At 33.5% G+C, this 7,167-nt stretch overlaps 1 long non-coding RNA gene across 2 annotated transcripts; it reads right to left on the bottom strand.

Annotated features, from left to right (window-relative positions):
• Positions 1-497: 497 nt before the first annotated feature.
• LOC136062496 (uncharacterized) lies at positions 498-4,756 on the bottom strand. 2 transcript variants are annotated; one of them, XR_010624218.1, is made up of 2 exons: positions 2,366-4,756; positions 498-749 (listed from the first exon to the last, which is right to left on the bottom strand). It is a non-coding gene; the product is annotated as an uncharacterized LOC136062496 (long non-coding RNA). The 2 variants fall into 2 exon arrangements; XR_010624219.1 differs by having other exon boundaries at positions 498-743.
• Between the last annotated feature and the right edge of the window lie 2,411 nt (positions 4,757-7,167).

Raw genomic sequence — 7,167 nt, 5'->3', positions numbered from 1 at the left:
TTGAAGTGGTATTCCTTTATATTTCCAATAATTTTTCCCTTAATTTAATTAATTTAAGGAGAATATCATAAGAACGAAAATGTCAGATATATATGTTGTAGTATTCTAGGCCCTTGCCATGTTCAGGACTTCTTGATACTGTATCATATTGGCATCCAATGTCCATGACACTATGGCATGACACTATGGTAAGAATACATAGGTTGATTCAGTAAAATCAGTGTCTTCTACTATGGTCAGGGACTCACGTGTTATAGGAAAATTATTGGGTGTTTCTGAAACACGATGACATGATGTCCACTCTTCTCACATTTATGGTGGATCTCATTATAGAAAAAGTAATGGCAATGAATTAACAATCATTATAGAACAAATAAGAAAGAATTAAAAATTTTGCTAACGAAAGCAATTATGTTTTGCTTCTACTGAATTTTTTGATAGGTAACTCTACTGAAATTTAGAACTTCAGTTTTTCTACATCTAAATAAGGTTAAATGGAAGACCAATTTGTGTGCAGACATAATATAGAATACAACAAAGGATGAAGTTCCACAATTTTCAATCTTCCAAACGACACCTTAAACACTGTACTTTGTTTAAAATCTCTTAATTAAATTAACACTATATGTTTTCTACAAATTAAACTAAATAAAAACAGAATACAAAAACTTTATAAAACTCTAGCTGCACTTCCTGCACTTCTCTATACATCTCAACTCCAATTCCAATTCGTTGTTTTGTCACTGGATCTTGAAATGCAAGCAACTTTAAAAGTCAACATTTCAATGTAAAAAAAACATGAGAATGCAGTTCAATGTAGAGCAATATACAAGCAAGAAACTCAAAGAAGTTAACTAATTATATTACAGCAGCTTATTATTATAATTTAGTGTAAGTAATTGTTAAACCTGAAAAAAAAAATGTCAAAAACACAACATTTTTTGGTATGTAAGCATCTGATTATATTACAACATACCAAAAAGTGCAATGAGATCCATGAATAGTAGCAAAAGTAAGCTAAAAACTTTAATAAGCTGTGGGTTTCACCACTTCCCAAACATACTCTAAAGAGCCTAAAGCAACGGTATGTTCATCATTTGTAGGGACAGCTTAAAAGTCAAAGAAAGGGAGTAGTTGCAGCACTACTCTAAAAAATCATATTATATTTTACCAAGAGAGAGAGAGAGAGAGGGAAACAAGGCAAGCAACTTCCAGAAGGAAGTTCAGAAAAATCTACTATAGAATTATAAGAGGTTAATAGAAATAAACTTAAGAAACCCATATCAAATCCTATCCAAAGCTTAGAAAAAGAAAATGAAATGATAAACACTAAATAGCTCTTGACATATAAATTCTGGATTTCCATAAAGAAAGTATAGAAGATGTCCACATTTGATTAGAGTGGATATTATTTTTCTTACATGATTTGTAAACTATCTTGCAGATGTTATTAAATCACATATAAATAAATATGGAATTTGTGAACTATTAGAAAAGAAGATATGAGGGTTTTGTCCACAGATCTACTAGACCTTACTGTCTTCCTTGAGACTTCTTTCAAAATTTTCATTCCATTATTTATTTATTCAATTTTAAATTAATAAAGCCAAAAAAAACTGAAAGGAATGAATTTAAAGAGTACCCAGTTGGGCACTTCACAATTCCCATTATTTCATTAGTATTTATCAAAAGCAGAGAGAGAGAGAGAGCATTCAATTTTTAACACGTTACAGATCACGCTTATCAGTTATCATAGTTCACAGAGAGAGAGAGAGATGAGAGACTCATGACACTTCTGAACAAATTACAAATGAACAACTAATCAAGCCATTCTATATGTCATATCTTGCCACAAGTATTTTCCAACTAGTAACAACAGTAACACAAGAATTCTTATAATTCTTAAAATGCAATAGAAGAATGTTTAATGGAACAATAAGTCAATAGTCCTTTGTACATTGTCAGCATATACCTTCATAGATGACTGTAAAGATAAAAAAAATTTCCCATTGCTATCAAGATATGAATTACAGGTTTCTCTATTTAGAATTCAATCCCCATTTAATTTCCAACATTGAAGAGCCATTGTGATTATGTAACCTTGCATTTAACAGTTTTAACTTGAAAATGAATAATTATGTACACAATACAAACACTGAATTTCCAACAACTACATCTCAACCTCAAACAAGACAAACTTTAAACCCATATACATATTCTTCAACTACCAAAGAAGTAGCTCAAAGAGGTGACGGAACAAAAAAAATCACAATCAGAAGCAGAAAGTCATTAATACAGCAAAGCTTTGCATAGGTTTACTGCTATAATACCATGAAATAGGTGAAAGCCTGAAAACAAAACTCACATTCATTAATATAGCAAAGCCTTGCATCACAGACAGACCCCCCAGCCTGAGGCTCCTCCTTGTTTGTCCTTTCAACCTGCTGACCGAACAACATCACAACCTTCTTCTCCATCTCTCAAAACCACTCAGGCACAACAAATTCACAACCTAAAATTCAAGAAAGCTCTCAGCCTACTCCCACTTCTACTCAATCTCCATCTCTCACAACCACTCAGGTACAACCAACTGGTACAACAAATTCACAACCTAAAATTCAAGAAAGCTCTCAGCCTAATCTCACTTCTACTCAAACTCCATCTCTAATAACCACTCAGGTACAACCAACAGGTCCAACGAATTCACAACCTACAGTTCAAGAAACCTCTCAGCCTACTCCCACTTCTACTCAAACCCCATCATCTGTATTTGAGCAAGAACCAAAGCCAGTAGTTGTGTCTCAGCTACCATCACAAGAACCTCAACCAAAGGCATAACCTTAACCTATACATACAGTGTTTAATGCCAAAAAAAAAAAAACCCATCAAACGATGCAAACCGCAATTCAAACTTCAATCTTCTTCCATGGTTTCCAAAAGGTGATCAAAAAACACAATCATAACCCCATCCCTTCAAATCTTTAGTTATTTACGGTACCACTTAATGGACTCTACTAGCCCATCTTTTGCTTCTCTCTCATGGAATTCACCTTCTCAAGCCTCCAACCATCATGAAGCCTAGCTATGAAGCTATCAGCCTCGATGATCACATCAGGGCTGGGGTAGAACATGGACCAACCAACACCAATACCAGCACCAACAACAACACCATCATGAAATTCAACCCCATAGCCCTCATGACACTAACACAAGAATTCTCATAATTCATAAATTCCTTATGCACAAAGAAACATGAAGCTATATTAGCTAATTCACCCAAAAAAAAAAAAATGGCAATCACCAGTGCCAAAACTCTATAAACAAAAAAGTTTTTTTATTTGTTGCAATGAAGTTTTCAAGAGAAAAAGACATAATTGATTATAAATCTTAATTTTCTTTAATTTTTTTTTTTTAAAAGTCAGAGAGATGCTTCAACAAGGAATTGAAAATTTGATACCAAAGCATTATACCAAAATTTGCCAGTCAATGCAATGACTTCAAGTATGCCTTTGACCTTTTCAATTCTATGCCTCTACAATCTCAATTGTAAACAATACACCAAATATAAACACATAAACAAACAGAGTACGAACAAACACATAAACAAACAGAGCATGAACATTTGTTAAACACTTTAATAGTTAACGAATTTGAAGAGGGAGTGAAATAAAGAAGGAAACCATAAGTTTTGAGAACTAGATAAAAAAGAGTAAATTTATTGAATCTGAAGCAAAGCAAAAATCAATTTGATGGCAAGGATTGCCATAACTCTATTTGGTTGCCAAGAAAAAATAGAAAGGTTTTCTTAGCAACCAAATGAGAAAAGCAAAGTAATTGCAGAGAGAGAGAGAAATGATTCGTACCTAATCAGAGGAGCTGAAACCACCGCGTATTAAAGCTTTTATTAACATTTTTAAGTGACCGTGGATAAAAATATGTTGGAAAAACTCAAGTTGTTTGTAGTGCAAGTAGCCAATAACATATGGGCAAAATTCGAAGAGGATATTATAATACTAAATATAACAATAATATACAGCATGTGCAATTATAATACAAAATCAATTTCCATGATGCGCAAATAGAAACATTTAAAATACATGCAATCAATTAGTACCAAGAAAAGTTATTAATTTGCAATATGCAGCCCTGGATGAATTTGGCAAAATATCTCATCTCTTTTCCAATTGGTGCTACCACTAAGTTTTTCATCATATGTTCATTTTCCATCTTGTAGTCATATCTCAACATCTTGATTTCGGGTATTACTAGTGTAGCACAATATTGAATTTGGTATATAGATAAGGTGGTAAAAGCATTAATCTGCAAGCAAACCCATTTAAAACGTTGAACAAACCCAAGTTGGTTTAACAACACATCTAATTACACTCTGCATGGCCAACTATTCTGACCATTCCCAATTAAAGATACAAATCAGCCACTTTTACCTTAGAAAGATACACGTCCAAAACTGACTGAAATGCGACCACACATTATCAACTCTAGCTTCAATTGCAAAGCCATTCCGCCGTAGATCGTCGTATATCGTCGACCAACGAAGATCAATCAACAGAGAGAGGGCGAGATTGAGAAAGGGAAAGCGATAGAGCTTTCTGCCATGGACAGAGCAAGCGGGAGAGAGAATGGAGAGAATGGAGAGAATGTTCTAGATCAACAAAGATTGGTCCAATTCCATTTAGATTTAAACCCAAACAACCAAGCCCGAATAGACATGAGCCAGCAACCCAACCTATCACAATAAAGCCCAGATTGAAATTTGACCCAACTCAAGCCAAGCCCACAACAAAAATATACCTTAATATAACAAACTAAAAAATAAAAGAAAAAGTTAAGCTACAAAATTGGTTGTAGCCTTAGACTATAAACTCACTTAATAAAATAAATATTACTGTATATTTTGAAAATCTAACCATTGAATTACATGTTCTTTACGCTCTTAATACACATGTCAATTTTTGTGTCAATTGAATATCATTTACTATATAATCTATAATCTTATATTTTATGCATAATTTTAAATTACAAAAACTTGCAATTTAAAAATTTATTGATGACATAGCTATTGATTTTTAATTTTCTTGAAATTTTGCAAACATGGAGGATATAAGAAGAAAATGAAATCCAATGGTAGATTTGTTAAAATTCACCTCCAATAAAGAAATATTAAGTGAGTTTGTAGCCTAAAACTACGATTGATTTTGTAGCTAAATTTTGTCCAAAAATAAATCAAACAAAAAAGTTGGGTCCCTTTTCCCTTCCCCCTGTTTCTTAATACATTATTCTTATTCACCAAACCAAAAAGTTGCATTAGTTTAACTATTGATTTAATTGCATCTTTACTTCACATATTTATTCAAATATAACAGCATAATGAATCAAGGTTTATTGAATTCAACAAAAAAACTTTGCAAATAATTTCATTGCCTGAATCTACTTATTTCTATAAAAACTAATTAGAAGAAGCAAAAAGAAAAATCTCTTGAACCTACCTTTGAAATGATTGATGAAGTGAGGAAAAAAAATAACACAAAAACACGTGGTTGGCCTGAGAGAAGGCAACCTCTCTGGTGAAAAACAGCCCTAATTTTCTTCTTTCCTTTTGAATACCAAGAGAGCAACAAGAGTATCTATTTTACCGCACAAACACAAAATTAATAATCATGAGTGTGCTATCTGTTGCACATATCTTCTTTGATCCAGACAATGCCACAGTTTCTCCTCACCAATAAACTACAAAGTCCAACAACTTCATCGTATCCAATATGGGCCGGGCAACTAGCAGACATAAGAATCACAAATTACTGAACTCAAATGAAAGCATATATGCCAATGCATTTAAAAACGAAAAATGAAATATAAAGCTACAGAAAAAAAATCTGTAAAAGGGAGAAAGATTGTCCTTGTGTGCTCAAAGCCACCACTTTCGCTGGGATTTCTCTTCCTCTCAATCAGATTCAAATTATAGGGATAGTAACACAGGTAAAGATTCAAATTATAGGGATAGTAACACAGGTAAAGATGATGCGATTCAATCTTACCAAATTCAGTTGTTGTTCTTGGTTTTGTATGCTGAGGGTGTTTTGGCATTTCTTCTATTGGTCAAGATTGGGCCTTTGAGAGAGCTTGTGATAAAGAGTTTGGATCAGCTGAAGACTAGGAAAGGTCCTGCCACTGTGAAAACTATAGCTGGTACTATGTCTGTGATTCTACTATCAAGCCTTATGAGCATTGTTAAGATCCAGAACAAGGGCGCAAAGCTTGGAACCATGTCACCCATGGATCAGGTTTTATGGAGGACCCATTTGCTTGAGGCTTCACTCATGGGTATGTCTTCTATTTTTTCCTTCTGTGATTTCTTGTTTGTTTATTTCACTGTTTAGAATTTTAATTTTTCTTTGCTTTTAATGCTGCACAGCAATATGGTTTTAGATGGAAAAAATTGAGGTTTCTAATTAATAGCTTTGATAGCATGACAAAAAGTTATTAATTATGTGGGGTAAGTATGAGTAAAATCAGGCATTTCAATTTCAATTTATTTTCATATTATGCGTTTCAATCGTCTTAAAAGAATTATGTGGAGAAAGTATGATTAAAATGTGAGGACTATTTTGAGATTGTGGTTGAAATATGATAAGAGTGTAGCTCTGTGCCAATGACCCTTAGGTCAGTGGCCACCTCCTGGTCTCCCCAACTTAATGTAGCAAAAAAAAAAAAGTGTAGCTCTGTGACCAAATTGACGTGAGCCGGGATGTTGAGAAATGGCATGAAATTTTACAATTATATGTGGCCCCAAAAGGAATAGAGTCAGTAGACTGGAAAACAGTAGGAGTTCTCTTGTATAATTTAATTGCAAGGGAAAGAATAATTATGCTTGAAAGAAAAGTAACTAGAACAAATAGGCACTAAACGTAAAGACTATGCTCAGAAGATGAAGCTGGATAAGTTAAAATCCCCAGCTTGTACTTAAGGTCTTGGTTCTTCACTTAGCCAGAAATATCCCTGTTGGTTGTCAAAAAGATTTATGGCATATAGCGGTTAAGAATTGCTGCTGGATCCCTATTTTTGTATTGACGGTAAGTTATGATCTGTTGATTGCTAGAGAAAGAAACTTTGTCCAGAAGTAGAGTAGGCAAGAGAAATTTTTTTTTT

This window comes from Quercus suber, unplaced genomic scaffold (genome assembly GCF_002906115.3).
Source record: "Quercus suber isolate HL8 unplaced genomic scaffold, Cork oak 2.0 scaffold_420, whole genome shotgun sequence".
NCBI classification, from domain to species: Eukaryota; Viridiplantae; Streptophyta; class Magnoliopsida; order Fagales; family Fagaceae; genus Quercus; species Quercus suber.
This window is presented reverse-complemented; position numbering and strand designations above follow the sequence as displayed.